Genomic DNA, 14446 nt, shown 5'->3' on the forward strand with positions numbered 1-14446 from the left:
GAAAGCAAAATAAACGGTAATAGAAATAACGGTAGATTAATATGATAGAGAATAGACCCGGGGCCATAGGTTTCACTAGTGGCTTCTCTCAAGAGCATAAATATTACGGTGGGTAAACAAATTACTGTCGAGCAATTGATAGAATTGAGCATAGTTATGAGAATATCTAGGTATGATCATGTATATAGGCATCACGTCCGTGACAAGTAGACTGACTCCTGCCTGCATCTACTACTATTACTCCACACATCAACCTCTATCCAGCATGCATCTAGAGTATTAAGTTCATAAGAACGGAGTAACACTTTAAGCAAGATGACATGATGTAGAGGGATAAACTCATGCAATATGATATAAACCCCATCTTTTTATCCTCGATGGCAACAATACAATACGTGTCGTTTCCCCTACTGTCACTGGGATCGAGCACCGCAAGATTGAACCCAAAGCTAAGCACTTCTCCCATTGCAAGAAAGATCAATCTAGTAGGCCAAACCAAACTAATAATTCGAAGAGACTTGCAAAGATAACCAATCATACATAAAAGAATTCAGAAGAGATTCAAATATTGTTCATAGATAATCTTGATCATAAACCCACAATTCATCGGATCTCGACAAACACACCGCAAAAGAAGATTACATCGAATAGATCTCCAAGAGAATCGAGGAGAACTTTGTATTGAGATCCAAAGAGAGAGAAGAAGCCATCTAGCTAATAACTATGGACCCGAAGGTCTGAGGTAAACTACTCACACATCATCGGAGAGGCTATGGTGTTGATGTAGAAGCCCTCCGTGATCAATGCCCCCTCCGGCGGAGCGCCGGAAAAGGCCCCAAGATGGGATCTCACGGGTACAGAAGGTTGCGGTGGTGGAAATAGGGTTTTGGCTCCTCCTCTGATGTTTTCGGGGTACGTAGGTATATATAGGAGGAAGAAGTAGGCCGGTGGAGCCACGAGGGTCCCACGAGGGTGGAGGGCGCGCCCAGGGGGGTAGGTGCGCCCCCTGCCTCGTGGCCTCCTCGTTGATTGCTTGACGTCCACTCCAAGTCCTCTGGATCATGTTTGTTCAGAAAATCATGTTCCTGAAGGTTTCATTCCGTTTGGACTCCGTTTGATATTCCTTTCCTTCGAAACACTGAAATAGGCAAAAAAAACACCAATTTGGGTTGGGCCTCCGGTTAATAGGTTAGTCCCAAAAATAATATAAAAGTGTATAATAAAGCCCATTGAACATCCAAAACAGATAATATAATAGCATGGAACAATCAAAAATTATAGATACGTTGGAGACGTATCAAGCATCCCCAAGCTTAATTCCTGCTCGTCCTCGAGTAGGTAAATGATAAAAACAGAATTTTTGATGTGGAATGCTTCTTAGCATAATTTTCAATGTAATTCTTTTTATTGTGGCATGAATATTTAGATCTGAAAGATTCAAGATAAAAGTTTAATGTTGACATAAAAACAATAATACTTCAAACATGCTAACCAAGCAATTATGTCTTATCAAAATAACATAGCCAAAGAAACCTCATCCCTACAAAATCATATAGTTAGGCCATGCTTCAATTTCGTCACACAAAACGTTCTCATCATGCATAACCCCGATGACGAGCCGAGCAATTGGTTCATACTTTTTAACGCGCTTCAGCTTTTCAACCCTTACGCAATACATGAGCGCAAGCCATGGATATAGCACTATGGGTGGAATAAAGTATAATGATGGGGGTTATGTGAGAAGACAAAAAGGTAGAAAGTCTCACACTAACGCGGCTAATCAATAGGCTATGGATATGCCCATCAATTGATGTCAATGAGAGGAGTAGGGATTGCCATGCAACGGATGCACTAGAGCTATAAATATATGAAAGCTCAACAAAAGAAACTAAGTGGGTGTGCATCCAACTTGCTTGCTCACGAAGACCTAGGGCATTTTGAGGAAGCCCATCATTGGAATATACAAGCCAAGTTCTATAATGAAAAATTCCCACTAGTATATGAAAGTGACAACATAGGAGACTCTCTATCATGAAGATCACGGTGCTACTTTGAAGCACAAGTGTGGAAAAAGGATAGTAACATTGTCCCTTCTCTCTTTTTCTCTCATTTTTTTCTTTCTCTTTTTTTTGTTGGGCCTTCTCTTTTTTTCTTTGGCCTTTTTTTTATTTAGTCCGGAATCTCATCCCGACTTGTGGGGGAATCATAGTCTCCATCATCCTTTCCTCACATGGGACAATGCTCTAATAATGATGATCATCACACTTTTATTTCTTACAACCCAAGAATTACAACTCAATACTTACAACAAAATATGACTCTATGTGAATGTCTCCGGCGGTGTACCGGGATATGCAATGAATCAAGAGTGACATGTATGAAAAATTATGAAAGGTGGCTTTGCCACAAATATGATGTCAACTACATGATCATGCAAAGCAATATGACAATGATGGAGCGTGTCATAATAAACGGAACGGTGGTAAGTTGCATGGCAATATATCTGGGAATGGCTATGGAAATGCCATGATAGGTAGGTATGGTGGCTGTTTTGAGGAAGATATAAGGAGGTTTATGTGTGATAGAGCGTATCATATCACGGGGTTTGGATGTACCGGTGAAGTTTGCACCAACTCTCAAGGCGAGAAAGGACAATGCACGATACCGTAGAGGCTAGAAAATTGTGGAAGGTTGAGAGTGCGTATAATCCATGGACTCACATTAGTCATAAAGAACTCATATACTTATTGCAAAAGTTTATTAGCCTTTGAAGTACTACTACGCATGCCCCTAGAGAGATAGATTGGTAGGAAAATACCATCGCTCGTCCCCGACCGCCACTCATAAGGAAAGCAATAAAAGAACACCTTATGTGTCAAAATTGTCACACAACTTTTACCATACGTGCATGCTACGGGACTTGCCAACCTTAACACAAGTATTTCTCAATTTCACAATTACTCAACTAGCACACTCTATATTACCACCTTTATATCTCAAGACACTTATCAAGTATCAAACTTCTCATGATATTCAATGAACTCAATATGGAAGTTTCTATTATGCTCATCTTGGATGCCTATCACATTCGGATTAATTTCACAATTAAAGCTAATTACCATGCTATTTAAGACTCTCAAAATAATATAAGTGAAGCATGAGAGATCAATAATTTCTATAAAATAAAACCACCACCGTACTCTAGAAGATATAAGTGAAGCACTAGAGCAAAAAACTATATAGCTCAAAAGATATAAGTGAAGTACATAGAGTATTCTAACAAATTCCGAATCATGTGTGTGTCTCTCAAAAGGTGTGTACAGAAAGGATTATTGTGGTAAACTAAAAAGCAAAGACTCAAATCATACAAGACGCTCCAAGCAAAACACATATCATGTGGTGAATAAAAATATAGCCCCAAGTAAAGTTACCGAGACGAAGACGAAAGAGGGGATGCCTTCCGGGGCATCCCCAAGCTTAGGCTTTTAGTTGTCCTTGAATTTTACCTTGGGGTGCCTTGGGAATCCCCATGCTTAGGCTCTTGCCAATCCTTGTTCCATAATCCATCAAATCTTTACCCAAAACTTGAAAACTTCACAACACAAAACTTAACAGAAAATCTCGTGAGCTTCGTTAGCGAAAGAAAACAAAACATCACTTCAAGGTACTGTAATGAACTCATTATTTATTTATATTGGTGTTAAACCTACTGTATTCCAACTTCTCTATGGTTTATAAACTCTTTTACTAGCCATAGATTCATCAAAATAAGCAAACAACACACGAAAAACAGAATCTGACAAAAACAGAACAGTCTGTAGTAATCTGTATCAAACGCAAACTTCTGGAACTCAGAAAAATCTTCCAAAATAGGAAGAACTAGATAATTTGTTTATTGATATACTGCAATTTGAATCAGTATTTTATCACGTTCTGGTGATTTTAAACAATTGTTTTCGTGAACAGAAAGTTTCTGGAATTTTCAGCAAGATCAAATAACTATCATCCAAGAAGATCCTATAGGTTTCACTTGGCACAAACACTAATTAAAACATAAAAACAAATCTAACCAGAGGATATATAAAATATTTATTACTAAACAGAAATAAAAAGCAAGAAAATAAAATAAAATTGGGTTGTCTCCCCACAAGCGCTTTTCTTTAAAGCCTTTTAGCTAGGCGTTGATAATTTTAATGATGCTCACATCAAAGACAAGAATTGAAGCACAAAAGGAGCATCATAAAGCATGTGACAAACACATCTAAGTCTAAGATACTTCCTATGCATAGGCATCTTATAGGCAAGCAAATTATCATAGCAAGCAAAAACTAGCATATGCAAGGAAGCGGAAAGAAACAATAGCAATCTCAACATAACGAGATGTAATTTAGTAACATGAAAATTTCTAAAATCATACCTTCCTCTCTCATAATAATTACATGTGGGATCATAAGAAAATTCAACAAAATAGCTATCACATAAAATATTTTCAACGCGATCCACATGCATGCAAAGTTGACACTCTTCCAAAATAGTGGGATTAACATTAACTAAAGTCATGACCTCTCCAAACCCACTTTTGTCAAAAACTTCATAAGATTGAACACTCTCCAAATATGTGGGATCAAACCCACTTTCAATATTATTGCAAACACTATTATCAATCTCATATTCACCATGGGGCTTAAATAAATTTTCAAGATCATAAAAAGAATCACCCCAATCATGATCATTGCAACAAGTAGTAGACATAGAAAAACTAGCATCCCCAAGCTTAGGGTTTTGCATATTATTAGCACAATTGACATCAAGAGAATTTATTATAACATCATTGCGATCATGCTTTTCATCGAAGGAACTATCAAGTATGGGTGCAATAGCAACGATCTCATGTTTAACATATGGAACTATAGCAAATTCATCTTTATAAATATTGGCATCATGGCCACAAGAATAGCAAGCATCATGTTCATCAAGGGATATTTCAATCAAATCATCGGAATCATAATTATCTATAGATTCATGCATATCATTATTTTCTTCCTCCATAGACTCCTGCAAAATATTAGCCTCTTCTTGGACAGCGGAGGAATCCTCAATGTATGGTTTAACATAGGCATTGGAAGCATAATTATCATAACAATATTTAAGTATGGCAAAATTTTCAGATTTGTAAAGAGTAGCATCATACGTTTCAATCAAAGAAGCAATTTCATAAGCACCCTTAAAAGCAACAAATTCTTCAATTTGTTGAACATCATAGTAATTATAAACACCCTTAGCATACGAAGATACGATTCCATTATCACTAAACTCACATTGGTAGGGAAGGTGTTTCTTAATGTTTTCAGAGCAACAAGTAAAATCATAAATTTCACAAAGATTCCAAGCATAACACATCAATCTGTTTATTTGATCCCATAAGAGTCTCCCCTTTCAGACAAACGGTGACGCACAAAATGAGCATGCTCATCTAAAGATTTCCCATCAACTAGGCTAGTTGGGGTTTCAGCACGAGCGCATAAGGATCGAAGATGATCCAAGTAGAACACTTTAAGTGGATCCATATTAATAGATTTTTAGCAAGCAAAGATGCAAGAAAATAGAAGGCACATGATAACACAAGCAAACAATAGATCTGGCGAGAAAAAGGCAAACGAAAAAGAAAGCGAATAAAACGGCAAGGGTGAAGTGGGGGAGAGGGAAACGAGAGGCAAATGGCAAATAATGTAATGCGAGGGATAAGAGTTTGTGATGGGTACTTGGTATGTCTTGACTTATGTGTAGACTCCCTGACAACGGTGCCAGAAATCCTTCTTGCTACCTCTTGAGCACTACGTTGGTTTTCCCTTGAAGACGAAAGGGTGATGTAGTAAAGTAGCGTAAGTATTTCCCTCAGTTTTTGAGAACCAAGGTATCAATCCAGTAGGAGACCATGCTCAAGTCCCTCGCACCTACACAAACAAATAAGAACCTTGCAACCAACGCGATAAAGGGGTTGTCAATCCCTTCACAGCCACTTGCAAAAGTGAGATCTGATAGAGATGATAAGATAATATTTTGGTATTTTTATGATAAAGACTAAAAGTAAAGAAAGCAAAATAAACGGTAATAGAAATAACGGTAGATTAATATGATAGAGAATAGACCCGGGGGCCATAGGTTTCACTAGTGGCTTCTCTCAAGAGCATAAGTATTATGGTGGGTAAACAAATTACTGTCGAGCAATTGATAGAATTGAGCATAGTTATGAGAATATCTAGGTACGATCATGTATATAGGCATCACGTCCGTGACAGGTAGACCGACTCCTGCCTGCATCTACTACTATTACTCCACACATCGACCGCTATCCAGCATGCATCTAGAGTATTAAGTTCATAAGAACGGAGTAACGCTTTAAGCAAGATGACATGATGTAGAGGGGTAAATGTTGGGGAACGTAGCAGAAATTCAAAATTTTCCTACGTGTCACCAAGATCAATCTAGGAGATGCTAGCAACGAGAGGGGAGTAGTGCATCTACATACCCTTGTAGATCGCGAGCGGAAGCGTTCAAGAGAACGGGGTTGATGGAGTCATACTCGTCGTGATCCAAATCACCGATGATCCTAGCGCCGAACGGACGGCACCTCCGCGTTCAACACACGTACGGAGCGGGGACATCTCCTCCTTCTTGATCCAGCAAGGGGGGAGGAGAAGTTGATGGAGATCCAGCAGCACGACGGCGTGGTGGTGGAAGTAGCGGGATCCCGGCAGGGCTTCGCCAAGCGCAAGCGGGGAGGAAGAGGTGTCACGGGAGGGAGGGAGGTGCCAGGGCTTGGGGTGCTGCTCCCATGCGCCTCCCCACTATATATAGGGGTGGAGGGGGCTGGTTTCTTGCCCTCCAAGTCCATTGGGGCGTTGGCAAAGGTGGGGAAAAGAAATCCCATCATTTCCCTTCCCCACCGATTGTCATCCCCCTTTTTTAGGGATCTTGATCTTATCCCTTCGGGATATGATCTTATTCCTTCTAAGGTGGGATCTTGGTGCGCCTTGACCAGGGGTGTGGGGCCTTGCCCCCACTACCCACGTTCATGTGGGTCCCCCCATGCAGGTGGGCCCCACTTCGGAACCTTCTAGAACCTTCCCGGTACAATACCGAAAAATCCCGAACATTTTCCGGTGGCCAAAATAGGACTTCCCATATATAAATCTTTACCTCCGGACCATTCCGGAACTCCTCGTGACATCCGGGATCTCATCCGGGACTCCGAACGACCTTCGGATTTCCGCATACTAATATCTCTACAACCCTAGCGTCACCGAACATTAAGTGTGTAGACCCTACGGGTTCGGGAGACATGCATACATGACCGAGACGACTCTCCGGTCAATAACCAACAGCGGGATCTGGATACCCATGTTGGCTCCCACATGTTCCACGATGATCTCATCAGATGAACCACGATGTCGAGGATTCAATCAATCCTGTATACAATTCCCTTTGTCAATCGGTACGTTACTTGCCCGAGATTCGATCGTTGGTATCCCAATACCTTGTTCAATCTCGTTACCGGCAAGTCACTTTACTCGTACCGTAACGCATGATCCCGTGGCTAACTCCTTAGTCACATTGAGCTCATTATGACGATGCATTACCGAGTGGGCCCAGAGATACCTCTCCGTCATACGGAGTGACAAATCCCAGTCTCGATTCGTGCCAACCCAACAGACACTTTCGGAGATACCTGTAGTGCACCTTTATAGCCACCCAGTTACGTTGTGACGTTTGGTACACCCAAAGCATTCCTACGGTATCCGGGAGTTGCACAATCTCATGGTCTAAGGAAATGATACTTGACATTAGAAAAGCTCTAGCAAACGAACTACACAATCTTGTGCTATGCTTAGGATTGGGTCTTGTCCATCACATCATTCTCCTAATGATGTGATCCCGTTATCAATGACATCCAATGTCCATGGTTAGGAAACCATAACCATCTATTGATCAACGAGCTAGTCAACTAGAGGCTTACTAGGGACATGTTGTGGTCTATGTATTCACACATGTATTACGATTTCCAGTTAATACAATTATAGCATGAACAACAGACAATTATCATGAACAAGGAAATACAATAATAACCATTTTATTATTGCCTCTAGGGCATATTTCCAACAGTCTCCCACTTGCACTAGAGTCAATAATCTAGTTCACATCACCATGTGATTAACACTCAAAGTTCACATCGCCACGTGACTAATACCCAAGAGTTTACTAGAGTCAATAATCTAGTTCACATCACCATATGATTAACACTCAATGAGTTCTAGGGTTTGATCATGTTATGCTTACGAGAGAGGTTTTAGTCAACGGGTCTGCAACATTCAGATCCGTGTGTGCTTTACAAATCTCTATGTCATCTTGTAGATGTAGCTACCGCGCGCTACTTGGAGCTATTCCAAATAACTGCTCTACTATACGAATCCGGTTTACTACTCAGAGTCATCCGAAAGTGTCAAAGTTTGCATCGACGTAACCCTTTACGACGAACTGTTTTACCACCTCCATAATCGAGAAAATTCCTTAGTCCACTAGATACTAAGGATAAGTTCGACCGCTGTCATGTGATCCCTTCCTGGATCACTATTGTACCCCTTGACTAACTCATGGCAAGGCACACTTCAGGTGCGGTACACAGCATAGCATATTGTAGAGCCTACATCTAAAGCATAGGGGACGACCTTCGTCCTTTCTCTTTCTTCTACCGTGGTCAGGTCTTGAGTCTTACTCAATACTCACACCTTGTAACACAGCCAAGAACTCCTTCTTTGCTGATCTATTTTGAACTCCTTCAAAATCTTGTCACGGTATGTATTCATTTGAAAGTACTATTAAGCGTTTTTGATCTATCCTTATAGATCTTGATGCTCAATGTTCAAGTAGCTTAATCCAGGTTTTCCATTAAAAACACTTTTCAAATAACCCTGGATGCTTTCCAGAAATTCTACATCATTTCTGATCAACAATATGTTAACAACATATACTCATCAAAAATTCTATAGTGCTCCCACTCACTTCTTTGGAAATACAAGTTTCTCATGAACTTTGTATAAACCCAAAATCTTTGATCATCTCATCAAAGCATTCATTCCAACTCCGAGATGCTTACTCCAATCCTTGGAAGGATTGCTGGAGCTTTGCATACTTGTTAGCATCTTTCAGGATTGACAAAACCTTCTGGTTGTATCACATACAACCTTTCCTCAAGAAAATCGTCGAGGAAACAATGTTTTGACATCCTATCTGCAAGATTTCATAAATAATGCAGTAACTGCTAATATAATTCTAACAGACTCTTAGCATCACTACGAGTGAGAAAGTCTCATCGCAGTCAACTCCTTGAACTTGCCGGAAAACATCTTAACGACAAGTCGAGCTTTCTTAATGGTGACACTTACCATCATTGTCTGTCTTCCCTTTAAAATCCATCTGTACCCAACAGCCTTACGACCATCAAGTAGTTCTTTCAAAGTCTATACTTTGTTTTCATACATGGATCCTCTCGGATTTTATGGCCTCGAGCCATTCGTCGAAATCCGGGCCCACCATCGCTTCTCCATAGCTCGTAGGTTCATTGTTGTCTAGCAACATGACTTCCAAGACAGGATTACGTACCACTCTGAAGTAGTACGCATCCTTGTCGTCCTATGAGGTTTGGTAGTGACTTGATCTGAAGTTTCATGATCACTATCATAAGCTTCCACTTCAATTGGTGTAGGTGCCACAGGAACAACTTCCTGTGCCCTGCTACACATTAGTTGAAGTGACGGTTCAATGACCTCATCAAGTCTCCACCATCCTCCCACTCAATTCTTTCGAGAGAAACTTTTCCTCGAGAAAGGACCCATTTCTAGAAACAATCACTTTTGCTTCCAGATCTGAAATAGGAGGTATACCCAACTGTTTTGGGTATTCTATGAAGATGCATTTATCCGCTTTGGGTTCGAGCTTATCAGCCTGAAACTTTTTCACATAAGCGTCGCAGCCCCAAACTTTTAAGAAACGACAGCTTAGGTTTCTCTAAACCATAGTTCATACGGTGTCGTCTCAACGGAATTGCGTGGTGCCCTATTTAAAGTGAATGCAGTTGTCTCTAATGCCTAACCCATAAACGATAGTTGTAATTCGATAAGAGACATCATGGTATGCACCATATCCAATAGGGTGCAGTTATGATGTTCGGACACACCATCACAATATGGTGTTCCAGGCGGTATTAGTCGTGAAACAATTTCCACAATTTCTTAATTGTGTGCCAAACTCGTAACTCAGATATTCATCTCTATGATCATATCACAGACATTTTATCCTCTTGTCACGACGATCTTCAACTTCATTCTGAAATTACTTGAACCTTTCAATAATTCAGACTTGTGTTTCATCAAGTAAATATTCTCAGCATCTACTCAAATCATCTGTGAAGTAAGAACATAACGATATCCAATGCGTGCCTCAGCACTCATTGGACTGCACACATCAAATGTATTACTTCCAACAAGTTGCTCTCTTGTTCCATCTTACTGAAAACGAGGCCTTTCAGTCATCTTGCCCATGTGGTATGATTTGCATGTCTCAAGTGATTCAAAATCAAGTGAGTCCAAATGATCCATCTGTATGGACTTTCTTCATGCATATATACTAATAGACATGGTTTGCATGTCTCAATCTTTTCAAAAACGAGTGAGTCCAAAGATCCATCAACATGGAGCTTCTTCATGCGTTTTATACCAATATGACTCAAGTGGCAGTGCCACAAGTATGTGGTACTATCATTACTATCTTATATCTTTTGGCATGAACATGTGTATCACTACGATCGAGATTCAATAAACCATTCATTTTAGGTGCAAGACCATTGAAGGTATTATTCAAATAGACAGAGTAACCATTATTCTCCTTTAATGAATAACCGTATTGCGATAAACATAATCCAATCATGTCTATGCTCAACGCAAACACCAAATAATAATTATTCAGGTTTAACCCCAATCTCGATGGTAGAGGGAGCATGCGATGCTTGATCACATCAACCTTGGAAACACTTCCAACACATATCGTCATCTCACCTTTAGCTAGTCTCCGTTTATTCCGCAGCTTTTATTTCGAGTTGCTAACACTTAGCAACCGAACCGGTATCTAATACCCTGGTGCTACTAGGAGTACTAGTAAAGTACACATTAATATAATGTATATCCAATATACTTCTGTCGACCTTGCCAGCCTTCTCATCTACGAAGTATCTAGGGTAGTTCTGCTTTAGTGACCGTTCCCCTCATTTCAGAAGCACTTAGTCTCGGGTTTGGGTTCAACCTTGGGTTTCTTCACTAGAGCAGCAACTGATTTGCCGTTTCATGAAGTATCCCTTCTTGCCCTTGCCCTTCTAGAAACTAGTGGTTTTACAAACCATCAACAATTGATGCTCCTTCTTGATTTCTACTTTCGCGGTGTCAAACATCGTGACTTGCTCAAGGATCATCATGTCTATCCCTGATATGTTATAGTTCATCACGAAGCTCTAATAGCTTGGTGGCAGTGACTATGGAGAACCATCACTATCTCATCTGGAAGATTAACTCCCACTCGATTCAAGTGATTGTAGTACTCAGACAATCTGAGCACATGCTCAACGATTGAGCTTTTCTCCCTTAGTTTGCAGGCTTAAGAAACTTGTCAGAGGTCTCATACCTCTTGACGTGGGCATTAGTCTGAAATCCCAATTTCAGTCTTTGGAACATCTCATATGTTCTGCGATGTTTCAAAACCGTCTTTGGTGCCACAATTTTAAACCGTTAGCATCACACACTGAACTATCATGTAGTCATCAAAACGTGTATGTCAGATGTTTCATAACATCTACAGACAACGCTCGAGGTTCAGCACACCGAGCGGTGCATTAAGGACATAAGCCTTCTGTGCAACAATGAGGAAAATCCTCAGTTTACGGACCCAGTCCGCATAATTGCTACTATCAACTTTCAACTAAATGTTCTCTAGGAACATATCTTAGTAGAACTAAAGCGTAAGCTATGACATTATTTGCAAAGACCTTTTGACTATGTTCATGATAATTAAGTTCATCTGATTATTTAATGAACTCCGACTTAGATAGACATCCCTCTAGTCATCTAAGTGATACATGATCCGAATCGACTAGGCCGTGTCCGATCATCACGTGAGACGGACTAGTCATCATCGGTGAACATCTCCATGTTGATCGTATCTACTATACGACTCATGTTCGACCTTTCGGTCTCTTGTGTTCCGAGGCCATGTCTGTACATGCTAGGCTCGTCAAGTCAACCTAAGTGTTTTGCTTGTGTTCCGAGGCCATGTCTGTACATGCTAGGCTCGTCAACACCCGTTGTATGCGAACGTTAGAATCTATCACACCCGATCATCACGTGGTGCTTCGAAACAACGAACCTTCGCAACGGTGCACAGTTAGGGGGAACACATCTCTTGAAATTTTAGTGAGGGATCATCTTATTTATGCTACCGTCGTTCTAAGCAAATAAGATGTAAACATGACAAACATCACATGCAAATCATAAAGTGACATGATATGGCCAATATCATCTTGCGCCTTTGATCTCCATCTTCGAGGCGCGGCATGATCACCTTCGTCACCGGCATGACACCATGATCTCCATCATCATGATCTCCATCATCGTGTCTTCATGAAGTTGTCTCGCCAACTATTACTTCTACTACTATGGCTAACGGTTAGCAATAAAGTAAAGTAATTACATGGCGTTTTCATTGACACGCAGGTCATACAATAAATTAAGACAACTCCTATGGCTCCTGCCGGTTGTCATACTCATCGACATGCAAGTCGTGATTCCTATTACAAGAACATGATCAATCTCATACATCACATATATAATTCATCACATCCTTTTGGCCATATCACATCACATAGCATACCCTGCAAAAACAAGTTAGACGTCTTCTAATTGTTGTTGCATGTTTTACGTGGCTGCTATGGGTTTCTAGCAAGAACGTTTCTTACCTACGCAAAAGCCACAACGGTGATATGCCAATTGCTATTTACCCTTCATAAGGACCCTTTTCATCGAATCTGATCCAACTAAAGTGGGAGAGACAGACACCCGCTAGCCACCTTATGCATCAAGTGCATGTCAGTTGGTGGAACCTGTCTCACGTAAGAGTACGTGTAAGGTCGGTCCAGGCCGCTTCATCCCACAATGCCGCCGAATCAAGATAAGACTAGTAACGCAAGTATATTGACCAAATCATCGCCCACAACTACTTTGTGTTCTACTCGTGCATAGAATCTACGCATAGACCTGGCTCATGATGCCACTGTTGGGGAACGTAGCAGAAATTCAAAATTTTCCTACGTGTCACCAAGATCAATCTAGGAGATGCTAGCAACGAGAGGGGAGGAGTGCATCTACATACCCTTGTAGATCACGAGTGGAAGCGTTCAAGAGAACGGGGTTGATGGAGTCATACTCGTCGTGATCCAAATCACCGATGATCCTAGCGCCGAACGGACGGCACCTCCGCGTTCAACACACGTACGGAGCAGGGACGTCTCCTCCTTCTTGATCCAGCAAGGGGGGAGGAGAAGTTGATGGAGATCCAGCAGCACGACGGCGTGGTGGTGGAAGTAGCGGGATCCCGGCAGGGCTTCGCCAAGCGCAAGCGGGGAGGAAGAGGTGTCACGGGAGGGAGGGAGGCGCCAGGGCTTGGGGTGCTGCTCCCATGCGCCTCCCCACTATATATAGGGGTGGAGGGGGCTGGTTTCTTGCCCTCCAAGTCCATTGGGGCGTTGGCAAAGGTGGGGAAAAGAAATCCCATCATTTCCCTTCCCCACCGATTGTCATCCCCCTTTTTTAGGGATCTTGATCTTATCCCTTCGGGATATGATCTTATTCCTTCTAAGGTGGGATCTTGGTGCGCCTTGACCAGGGGTGTGGGGCCTTGCCCCCACTACCCACGTTCATGTGGGTCCCCCCATGCAGGTGGGCCCCACTTCGGAACCTTCTAGAACCTTCCCGGTACAATACCGAAAAATCCCGAACATTTTCCGGTGGCCAAAATAGGACTTCCCATATATAAATCTTTACCTCCGGACCATTCCGGAACTCCTCGTGACGTCTGGGATCTCATCCGGGACTCCGAACGACTTTCGGATTTCCGCATACTAATATCTCTACAACCCTAGCGTCACCGAACATTAAGTGTGTAGACCCTACGGGTTCGGGAGACATGCAGACATGACCGAGACGACTCTCCGGTGAATAACCAACAGCGGGATCTGGATACCCATGTTGGCTCCCACATGTTCCACGATGATCTCATCGGATGAACCACGATGTCGAGGATTCAATCAATCCCGTATACAATTCCCTTTGTCAATCGGTACGTTACT

The sequence above is a fragment of the Aegilops tauschii genome, chromosome 5 (genome assembly GCF_002575655.3).
Source record: "Aegilops tauschii subsp. strangulata cultivar AL8/78 chromosome 5, Aet v6.0, whole genome shotgun sequence".
NCBI lineage: Eukaryota > Viridiplantae > Streptophyta > Magnoliopsida > Poales > Poaceae > Aegilops > Aegilops tauschii.